Source organism: Mobula birostris, chromosome 2 (genome assembly GCF_030028105.1).
Source record: "Mobula birostris isolate sMobBir1 chromosome 2, sMobBir1.hap1, whole genome shotgun sequence".
Lineage (NCBI taxonomy): Eukaryota > Metazoa > Chordata > Chondrichthyes > Myliobatiformes > Myliobatidae > Mobula > Mobula birostris.
Window position 1 is genome coordinate 118,417,605 of NC_092371.1, and position 12,283 is coordinate 118,429,887.

Below are 12,283 nucleotides of genomic sequence, written 5' to 3' on the forward strand. Positions count from 1 at the left end.
AGGAAAAGAGATCAGTGTTGAGCATATTAATATGCTAGGGTATTTCAAAGTCAAGGAGGAAGTGGTGTTGGGTCTCTTAAAGAACAGTAAGGTGGATAAGTCCCCAGGGCCTGTTGGGATATGCCCTAGTTTATTGACAGAGGCAAGACAAGAGATTGCTGGGATCTTGATCAATATCTTTGTATCCTCTCTAGTCACAGGTAAAGTACTGGGGCTCTGGGCAACAGCTAATGTTGTTCCATTGTTTAAGAAGGGAACCAGGGGATAATCCTGGAAATGCTAGACCAGTGAGTCTCATGTCAGTGGTAGGAAAGTTACTGGAGAGAATTCTTAGGAATAGGATTTGGGAGCATTTGGAAAATGGTGGCCTAATTAGGAGAACCAGTGTGGTTTTGTTAGGAGTAAGTCATGTCTTACTAACTTGATTGAGTTTTTTGATGAGGTGACAAGGGTGATTGATGAAGCTAGAGCTGTGGATGTTGTCTACATGGAGTTTAGTAAGGTGTTTGACATGGTCCCTTATGGGAAGCTCACCCAGAAGCTTGAGATGCATGGGAATTAGCCATTTGGATTCAGAACTGGCTTGCACATAGAAGACAGAGGGTAGTGGTCAAAGGGATTTAGTCTAGTTGGAGGTCTGTGATCAGTGGTGTTCCGCAGTGATCTGTACTGGGACATCTGCTGTTTGTAATGTTTATGAATGACCTAGATGAAAATGTAGATGGGTGGGTTAGTAAGTTTGTAGATGATTTGTGGTGTCATGGATAGGGTAGAAGAATAGCAAAAAATACAACAGCATATAGATCAGTTGCCTATGTGGTTGGAGAAATGGCAGATGGAGTTTAACCCAGCCAAATGTGAAGTGTTGCACCGCGGTATAAGAACATAAGAAATAGGAGCAGGAGCGGGCCATCCGGCCCATCGAGCCTACCCCGCCATTCAATAAGATCATGGCTGATCTGTCTGTAAACTCAGCTCCATCTACTTGCCTTATGGCCATAACCCTAAATTCCCTTACTATGTAAAAACCTATCTAACTGTTTCTTCAATATATTTAGTGAGGAAGCCTCAACTGCTTCCCTGGGCAGAGAATTCCACAGTTTCACCTCTCTCTGGGAAAAACAGTTTCTCCTCATCTCTGTCCTAAATCTTTTCCCCTGAATCTTCAGGCAATGTCCCCTAGTTGTTCCAATGGAAACAACTTTCCTACTTCTATCTTTTCTATCCCTTTCAAAATTTTGTATATTTCTATAAGATCCGCTCTCATTCTTCTGAACTCCAGAGAGTATAGTCCCAGGCGATTCAATCTCTCAATTAATTAGTGAATTAATGGATGATATCAGAACTGATGAGTGGTAAAAGTGAGGGCTGTCTATGGTTACAATGGGATGAAGACCAGCTGAGGAAGTGGACCAAGGAATGGCAGGTGTAACGCACTGTAAGGATTCACTGCTAATGTAATGGCTTTTCTGTAATATTTCACTGCTAAGGCTAATGAAATGGCTTCTCTGTAGTGTTCACTGCTGAGGTAACGGTTTCTCTATAGCAGTAATGTTTGGGTTATGGCTGGAGATAACAGGACTATGGTTATGCATGTTAGCCAATCAGGATTTTACTTCTCTGTCTTGTGAATCTGGTAGATTTTTCACGGGCTTTTGGCGGGGAGAGATGAGGAGAGAAGACGTGAATGGAGAGAGTTGGTAGACCGCCGGACAGGGTGGACGGAGCAAGGATCTGAAGGGCAGCGACAATCAGAAGAAGTCGATGGTGGACAATCGACTTATCAGTGAGCTCCAACTTTGTGCAACAGACTGTTTAATAAGATTGGGCCCTTTTTTTATTTACTTTTTTTTTGGTTTCTTTACTGACCATATAGTCAAAGTAAGAATTATAAAGCTTACAACAGGAATTCTGCAGATGCTGGAAATTCAAGCAACACACATCAAAGTTGCTGGTGAACGCAGCAGGCCAGGCAGCATCTCTAGGAAGAGGTGCAGTCGACGTTTCAGGCCGAGACCCTTCGTCAGGACTAACTGAAGGAAGAGTGAGTAAGGGATTTGAAAGTCGGAGGGGGAGGGGGAGATCCAAAATGATAGGAGAAGACAGGAGGGGGAGGGATGGAGCCAAGAGCTGGACAGGTGATTGGCAAAAGGGATGTGAGAGGATCAAGGGACAGGAGGTCCGGGAAGAAAGATGGGGGGGGGGGACCCAGAGGATGGGCAAGGGGTATATTCAGAGGGACAGAGGGAGAAAAAGGAGAGTGAGAGAAAGAATGTGTGCATAAAAATGAGTAACAGATGGGGTACGAGGGGGAGGTGGGGCATTAGCGGAAGTTAGAGAAGTCGATGTTCATGCCATCAGGTTGGAGGCTACCCAGACGGAATATAAGGTGTTGTTCCTCCAACCTGAGTGTGGCCTCATCTTTACAGTAGAGGAGGCCGTGGATAGACATGTCAGAATGGGAATGGGATGTGGAATTAAAATGTGTGGCCACTGGGAGATCCTGCTTTCTCTGGCGGACAGAGCGTAGATGTTCAGCAAAGCAGTCTCCCAGTCTGCGTCGGGTCTCGCCAATATATAAAAGCCCACATCGGGAGCACCGGACGCAGTATATCACCCCAGCCGACTCACAGGTGTAGTGTTGCCTCACTTGGAAGGACTGTTTGGGGCCCTGAATGGTGGTAAGGGAGGAAGTGTAAGGGCATGTGTAGCACTTGTTCCGCTTACACGGATAAGTGCCAGGAGGGAGATCAGTGGGGAGGGATGGGGGGGATGAATGGACAAGGGAGTTGCGTAGGGAGCGATCCCTGCGGAATGCAGAGAGAGGGGGGGAGGGAAAGATGTGCTTAATGGTGGGATCCCGTTGGATGTGGCGGAAGTTACGGAGAATAATATGTTGGACCCGGAGGCTGGTGGGGTTGTAGGTGAGGACCAGGGGAACCCTATTCCTAGTGGGGTGGCGGGAGGATGGAGTGAGAGCAGATGTACGTGAAATGGGGGAGATGTGTTTAAGAGCAGAGTTGATAGTGGAGGAAGGGAAGGTTTCATTATAAAGCTTAATTGTTTAATTGCACATTGTGTACTATCTGTTATTTCGGGGTACTGATTTGTAACAGGGGACACATCATGCAGCATCCACCCAAACGAGATTTCTTAAGTTTGGCTGGGCCGGGGGTTATCACCTCCTATTGTCAAGTCGGATTTCTTTTTGTTCTTTGAACATGTGCAGCTTCCCCACTTGAAAGGGATTGAATGCATCTACCCAAAGGTTTTTTAATTGGATTCCACTCAATGATCAAACAACTTTTCCTTTTTCCTCCTTTTATTTTTTGCAAGTGCGGCAGTTTGATAGTTCCGTTAGTTCCATCAACCATTTGCCATTAGACAAGTTAGCTCTTTTTTTCATGAAACAGTCCCTCAAGTTATTTAAAGTTCAGCATCTTACCGCAGATTCCAAAGCTGCTCCCAGACTGCCGCCGTGATGCTGCCGGGTCCTCCCGATGTTCCGGGCAGAAGCAGCACTCAGGCAGTGGGTTCCATCCGGTCTATCAATGGATTCTTGCTATTACTTTTAAATTTTATTTTCTTTTGCCTCTAGGTCCCAATACTTTCTAGAAACTCTAGTTTGACTTGACACCTCCCACTCGATCTTCCCATGGAAACACTGGGGAGATCGCCAGCTTCAAAGGCAAACTTGGTGGTCCCAGTTTGGTGTTCTTACGATGTATTGTTGACTTGACTTTCCCTCTGTTCCTCAGCAGGTAGTAAGACAACCAGCCGCCTGACATCCCTGTGAAGGATGGTGGCTTGGATCCTGTCTTTTTTCCCATCGGAGATTGGATGCCTTGTTGTTACTTTCAGAGCTTTTGTCACAGAAACGCTGTAGCTTGGGAAGATCTTGACGTTGACGTCCCTCACGATGCCTTTGCTGTCTGGATTAGTAATTGACGACTCTGCCAAGCTTGAAATGTCCTCTCAGTGCATTTTGGTCGCTTAACCAGACGATGTCCCCAACAGTGACGTTCCTCTGTGAAGTACGCCACTTGCTCCTGACGAACAAATTAGGACCAGCGAGTTGGTTCCAGCACCTCCAGAACTTGGTCACCTCTGACTGCATTGCTTGGAGTCTTTTGTAGGTGTAGCTGGAAAAGTCAAAGGTTTTGAAATCCCCGCTTTGAGATGCTCGACCGAGTAAAAGAGTGTTGGGTGTGACATACTGAATACAGTCTTCCCAGCTCTGTACCCTGGCGTCAATTGGGCGCTCATTAGCAAGGTTGGCTGCTATGTGAAGAGTTGTCTGGAACTCGCTGTAACTGAGCCCAGACTCCTTCTCAAGACTCTGGAGTGCTCTCTTTACAATGCCTATGGTAGATCAAATGCAAAGAGACAGTACCCTTAAAGGCAAGATCCTGAACAGTGTTGATGAGCAGAGAGATCTCGGAGTCCAAGTTCATAGCTCCCTAAAAGTGGCTGCACAGGTTGATAGGGTGGTTAAGAAAGCATATGACATGCTTCCCCATATTGGTCAAGGCAGTGAGTTCAAAAGTTAGGAAGTTATTCTGCAGCTTTATAAAACTCTACTTAGGCTGCATCTGGAGTATTGCATACATCTCTGCCATTGTATGTCGAGTCTTTGGAGAAGGTGTAGAACAGGTTTACCAGGATGTTGCCTGGATTAGAGAGCATGTACTACGAGAGGTTGGACAAACTTGAGTTGTTTTCTCTGAAGCAGCAGAGGCTGAGGGGAGATCTGACAGAGGTTCAGAATCAGAATTACGTTTATTATTGCCGGCATGGGATGTGAAATTTGTTAACTTAGCAGCAGCAGTTCAATGCAATACATAACCTAGCAGAGAAAAATAATAATAATAATAATAAATAAAATAATAAATAATCAAGTAAATCAATTACGTATTTTGAATAGGTTTAAAAAATACGTGCAAAAATAAAAATACTGTATATTTTTTAAAAAGTGAGGTAGTGTCCAAAGATTCAATGTCCATTTAGGAATCAGATGGCAGAGGGGAAGAAGCTGTTCTTGAATCGCTGAGTGTGTGCCTTCAGGCTTCTGTATCTCCCACCTGATGGTAACAGTGAGAAAAGGGCATGCCCTGGGTGCTGGAGATCCTTAATAATGGACGCTGCCTTTCTGAGACACTGTTCCCTGAAGATGTCCTGGGTACTTTGTAGGCCAGTACCCAAAATGGAGCTGATTAGATTTACAATCTTCTGCAGTAGCCCCTCCATACCAGACAGTGATGCAGCCTGTCAGAATGCTGGCCACGGTACAACTATAGAAGTTTTTGAGAGTGTATTTGTTGACACACCAAATCTATTCAAACTCCTAATCAAGTATAGCCGCTGTCTTGCCTTCTTTATAACTATATCAATATGTGGGGACCGGGTTAGATCCTCAGGGATCTTGACACCCAGGAACTTGAAGCTGTTCACTCTCTCCACTTCTGATCCCTCTATGAAGATTGGTATGTGTTCCTTCATCTTACCCTTCCCGAAATTCACAATCAGCTCTTTCGTCTTACTGACGTTGAGTGCCAGGTTGTTGCTGTGGCACCACTCCACTAGTCGGCATGTCTCACTCCTGTATGCCCTCTCGTCACCACCTGAGATTCTACTGACAATGGTTGTATCATCAGCAAATTTACATATTTAAGCTACGCCTAGCCACAGTCATGTCTATATAGAGAGTAGAGCAGTGGACTAAGCACACACCCCTGAGGTGCGCCAGAGGTTTATAAGATTATGAGAGGTGTAGATAAATTAGACAGACAATTATCTTTTTGCCAAGGGCTGAGATGCCTAATACCAGAGGGCATGCATTTAAGGTGAGAGGGGGTAATTTTTTTACACAGTGAGTGGTGGTAGAGGCAAAAACGTTTGGGATTTTTAAGAGATATTTAAATAGACACATGAATATGAGGAAAGTAGAAGGATATGGACATTGTGTAGGCAGGAGAGCTTAGTTAGCCATTTGATGACTAATTTAATTGGTTTAACACAATATTGTGGGCCAAAGGCCTGTTTGCTGCACTGTTCTGTGTCCTATCTGTCCATCATCCCCACCTCATCTGGTTCCATCTATCAGCTACTGACCCCTCCCTCTCATCTCTTTAAACTGGCTTACACTCCCTTCCACTCTGAGTTCTGATGCAAGGTTTCATTCTGAAATGTTGACTATCCCTTTGACTCCCACAGATGTTGCCTGACATCCTAAGTTCTTCCAGCAATTGTTTTCTTTTTGCACTGGGTCTGCAGTCACTTCCACATTTGTACTTCTATGCAACTCACATTGCCTTCCAAAGATGATACCAGACCCACTGAATATTTGTAGTATTTTTGTTTTATTTCAGATTTCCAGCATCTGCAAATTTTTTTTTTACTTCTACTGGTGGTGTCTATCAAGTAGCCCACAGCATACATAGAAATCACCGAATCACAATTATCACAGAAAGATTTGGTTTGTCACATCCATGTAAGATTTAGTCCCACAACCCACCACCTTCCCCAATGATCCTAGAAAGTACTCACTCAAAAGCAAAATACTACAGTTACTAGATGCCCAAAAGAGAAAATGTTGGATATACTCAGGCAGTATTTGTGGGGAAAGACAGCCAGAGGCAGAGATAGTGTTTTAAGCCAATGCCCTGTCATTAGTAACTAAGATATCATTTCAAAAATTTCAGGTTAATCTCCTTCATTGTTCTTTCTCCTTGTGCATTACAGATCACTTTCTCTATAATTTGTCATTCGTAGAGTCATAGGAAGATGCAGCACTGAAATAGGCTCTCTATCTCATCCATGAGTGAATGTTCGCAATCAATTTGTCCACTAATCTTCCTCGAACCAATTTTATTCTCTCCAAGTCCTGTCAACTCCTTCCAGATTCAACATCTACACAGCAGAGTAATTACTTCCCCTCGAGTTCTGCAAATTACTTTAACCCTATAAGCTATTTCTGACCTGCTTGCCAGAGGAAACAGTTTATTCCCTCTTGCTTTATTAAACATTTTACAATCTTCAATCTTGTCTATTTTTGTTCTGAGAGGAACAACTGTGGTGAACCTTCTATGACCCCTTCCCTTGACAACCATTAGAGAACTGTGCCTTCATTCTAGAAATGCATTCTAGCCAAGGCCTATACATGACCAGACACTGACCCTAATTACAAAGCAAAGGAACTCATACAATTTCTTGATGCTTTATCATTTTGCCATGTTAAGGTCTGTATATAGTTGTAGGTCTTCCTGCCCTTTTAACCACTATACTCTCTCAGCTGTGTTCTTCACTTTCACTTGAACTATTGAATCATACAGAACTGAAATTACACACACAAAATGCTGGAAAAACTTAGGAGGTCAGGCAGCATGTGTGGAAGAGAGTAAACAGTCAAGATTTTGGGCCGAGACCCTTCATCAGGACTGGAAAGGGAGAGAAGGTCAGAGTAAGAAGGTGGGGGGGGGAGGGGAGGAAGAAGTACAAGGTGGCAGGTGACAGGTGAAACCGGGAGTGGGGGAAGGGTGAAGTAAAGAGCAGGGAGGTTGATTGGTGAAAGAGATAAAGGGCTGGAGAAAGGTGACTCTGGTAGTTCAGGATAGAAGACCGTGGAAGAAAGGGAAGGAGGAGGAGCACCAGAGTGAGGTGATAGGCAGGTAAGGAAATAAGGTGAGAGAGGGAAACAGGAATGGGGAGTGGTGAAGGAGAAGGGAGGGCAATTACTGGAAGTTCAAGAAGTCGATGTTCATGACATCAGGTTGGAGATCAGAAGTTGGTCATTTGGATCGGGACAGCAGAGCGGCGTGGGAGCTGAATTCTGAAGGAAGGCAGTTTTTTTAAAAAAAGTTCTTCGAGTGCAAGAAGGACGAGACTGTGCAGGCGCGTGACATAACAGGACAGCGCGGAGTGTTTAAAAAGGAGACCACCCTATACAGCGAGCAGTGGAGTGAGTGGTAGCAGAGTGTAGGGCTTTGGCTTCAACGGGCTTTGGCGGTAAACGGGAAGAGGCGAGAGTGAGGCACCAACTCTTCCCCTCCCCCCTTTGGCGAATCGGCCCGGACAGATAGGGACAGCAGGGCTCACACAGCTAACGGTACGAGCTAACAGTTAAAAGTTCGTCTGTTTGGCGAGGTAAGTGGGTGAGTAGACTTATTTTTCCTGTTTCATTCCTGTAGAATTAGATAGCATGCCTGCAGGGTTAGTGCTTTGTTCAGGGTGTCAGATGTGGAAATCCTGGGAGACCTCCAGCCTCCCTGATGGCCACATCTGCGCCAGGTGCACCGAGATGCAGCTCCTCAGAGACCGTGTTAGGGATCTGCAGCTGCAGCTTGATGACCTACTGCTTATCAGGGAAAGTGAAGAGGTGATAGACAGGAGCTACAGGGAGGTAGTCATCCTAGGCTACAGGGGTCAGAAAATTGAGTGACTGTCAGGAGAGGGAAGGAAAATGCCCGGATAGTGGAGAGCACACCTGTGGCTGTCCCCCTCAGCAACAAATATCTTGTTCTGAATGCTGTTGAGGGGAATGACCTGACAGGGGACGCCCACGGTGACCGGGCCTCTGGCACTGAGCCTGGTGCTGTTGTGCAGGAGGGGAGGAGGGAGAAGAGGAATGCGGTAATCATAGGGGATTCCATAGTCAGGGGAACGGACAGGAGATTCTGTGAGCCTGATAGAGACACCCGCATGGTGTGTTGCCTCCCAGGTGCCAGGGTACGGGATGTCTCGGATCGGGTCCAGAATATTCTGAAGGGGGAGGGCGAGCAGCCAGTTGTCTTGGTACATGTTGGTACCAATGACATAGATAGGACAAGGGCGGGGTCCTGAAGAGAGATTTCTGGGAGTTAGGAAGGAAGCTGAGAAGCAGGACCTCCAGGGTAGTAATCTCGGCAGTGCTACCTATGCCACGTGCTAGCGAGGGCAAGAATAGTCGGATCAGGCAGATGAATGTGTGGCTGAGAGACTGGTGCAGGGGGCACGGCTTCAGATTCTTGGATAATTGGGATCTCTTCTGGGGGAAGTATGACCTGTTCAAAATGGACAGGTTACACCTGAACCCGAAGGGGACCAATATCCTGGCAGGAAAATTTAATAGAGCTGTTAGGGAGGGTTTACACTAATTTGGCGGGGGGATGGGAACCAGAATGATGGAGCGGAGGAAGGGGAAAACAGAAATAAATCTAAGATAGTGAGCAGCAAAGATGTCAGGAAAAACAGGCAGGTGATGGGGAAAATGTGTAGCCGTTGGGATGAGTTGTAGTGCAATAAAGTTGCAGTGCAATCGAAGCAAAGAGTACCAAATACTGGTCTTAAGGTGTTGTACTTAACTGCACGCAGCTTAAGGAATAAGGTGGATGATCTTGTCGTACAGCTACAGATTGGCAGGTATGATATTGTGGCCATCACTGAGACGTGGCTAAAGGATGCATGTCTCTGGGAGCTGAACGTCCAAGGATACACAGTGTATCGGAAGGATAGGAAGGTAGGCAGAGGGGGAGGCGTGGCTTTATTGATAAGAAATGATATTAAATCATTAGAAAGAGGTGATATAGGATCGGAAGGTACTGAATCTTTATGGGTTGAGCTAAGAAATCGCAGGGGTAAAAGGACCCTGATGGCAGTTAGTTGTAGGCCTCCAGACAGCTGCAGTGATGTGGACTACAAATTACAACAGGAAATAGAAAAGGTTTGTCAGAAGGGCAGTGTTATGATAATTGTGGGGGATTTTAACATGCGAATGGACTGGGAAAATCAGGTTGGCACTGGATCTCAGAGAGAGAATTTGTAGAATGTCTGCAAGATGGCTTTTTAGAACAGCTTGTTGTTGAGCTCACTAGGGGATCGGCTGTACTGGATTGGGTATTGTGTAATGAACCGGAGGTGATTAGAGAGATTGAGGTGAAGGAACTCTTAGGAGACAGTGATCATAACATGATTGAGTTCACTGTGAAATTTGAAGAAGAGAAGCCAAAATCTGATGTGTCAGTATTTCAGTGGAATAAAGGAAATTATAGTGGCATGAGAGAGGAACTAGCCAAAGTTGACAGGAAAGGGACATTGACGGGAAGGACGGCAGAGCAGCAGTGGCTGGAGTTTATGCGAGAAGTGAGAAAGGTGCAAGACAGGTATATTCCAAAAAAGAAGAAATTTTTTAATGGAAAAAGGATGCAACAGTGGCTGACAAGAGAAGTCAAAGCCAAAGATAAAGCAAAGGAGAGGGCATACAAGGAAGCAAAAATTAGTGGGAAGACAGAGGATTGGGAAGTTTTTAAAAGCTTACAGAAGGAAACTAAGAAGGTCATTAAGAGGGAAAAGATGGACTATGAAAGGAATCTAGCAAATAATATCAAAGAAGTTACTAAAAGCTTTTTCAAGTATAGAAAGAGTAAAAGACAAGCGAGAGTAGATATAGGATTGATAGAAAATGATGCTGGAGAAATTGTAATGGGAGATAAGGAGATGGCGGAGGAACTGAACGAGTATTTTGCATCAGTCTTCACTGAGGAAGACATCAGCAGTATACTGGACACTCAAGGGTGGCAGGGAAGAGAAGTGTGCGCAGTCACAATTACGACAGAGAAAGTACTCAGGAAGCTGAATAGTCTAAAGGTAGTTAAATCTCCCGGACCAGATGGAATGCACCCTCGTGTTCTGAAGGAAGTAGCTGTGGAGATTGCGGAGGCATTAGCGATTATCTTTCAAAAGTCGATAGATTCTGGCATGGTTCCGGAGGAATGGAAGATTGCAAATGTCACTCCGCTATTTAAGAAGGGGGCAAGGAAGCAAAAAGGAAGTTATAGACCTGTTAGCTTGACATCCGTGGTTGAGAAGTTGTTAGAGTTGATTGTCAAGGATGAGGTTACGGAGTACCTGGAGGCATATGACAAGATAGGCAGAACTCAGCATGGATTCCTTAAAGGAAAATCCTGCCTGACAAACTTATTACAATTTTTTGAGGAAATTACAAGTAGGCTAGACAAGGGAGACGCAGTGGATGTTGTATATTTGGATTTTCAGAAGGCCATTGACAAGGTGCCATACATGAGGCTACTTAACAAGATAAGGGCCCATGGAATTTCAGGAAAGTTACATACGTGGATAGAGTGTTGGCTGATTGGCAGGAAACAGAGAGTGGGAATAAAGGGATCCTATTCTGGTTGGCTGCCGGTTACCAGTGGTGTTCCACAGGGGTCCGTGTTGGGGCCGCTTCTTTTTACGTTGTACATCAACGATTTGGATTATGGAATAGATGGCTTTGTGGCTAAGTTTGCTGACGATACGAAGATAGGTGGAGGGGCCGGTAGTGCTGAGGAAACAGAGAGTCTGCAGAGAGACTTGGATATATTGGAAGAATGGGCAACGAAGTGGCAAATGAAATACATTGTTGGAAAGTGTATAGTTATGCACTTTGGCAGAAGAAATAGATGGGCAGATTATTATTTAAATGGGGAGAGAATTCAAAGTTCTGAGATGCAACGGGACTTGGGAATCCTCGTACAGGATACCCTTAAGGTTAACCTCCAGGTTGAGTCGGTGGTGAAGAAGGCGAATGCAATGTTGGCATTCATTTCTAGAGGAATGAGTATAGGAGCAGGGATGTGATGTTGAGGTTCTATAAGGCGCTGGTGAGACCTCACTTGGAGTACTGTGGGCAGTTTTGGTCTCCTTATTTAAGAAAGGATGTGCTGACGTTGGAGAGGGTACAGAGAAGATTCACTAGAATGATTCTGGGAATGAGAGGGTTAACATATGAGGAACATTTATCCGCTCTTGGACTGTGTTCCTTGGAGTTTAGAAGAATGAGGGGAGACCTTATAGAAACATTTTGAATGTTGAAAGGCATGGACAGAGTGGATGTGGCAAAGTTGTTTCCCATACAACAGGAATTCTGCAGATGCTGGAAATTCAAGCAACACACATCAAAGTTGCTGGTGAACACAGCAGGCCAGGCAGCATCTGTAGGAAGAGGTCAGTCCTGATGAAGGGTCTCGGCCTGAAACGTTGACTGCACCTCTTCCTACAGATGCTGCCTGGCCTGCTGCGTTCACCAGCAACTTTGATGTGTGTTGCGTAAGTTGTTTCCCATGATGGGCGAGTCTAGTACGAGAGGGCATGACTTAAGGATTGAAGGGCGCCCATTTAGAACAGAAATGGGAAGAAATTTTTTTAGCCAGAAGGTGGCAGATCTATGGAATTTGTTGCCACGGGCGGCAGTGGCGGCCAAGTCATTGGGTGTATTTAAGGCAGAGATTGATAGGTATCTGAGTAGCCA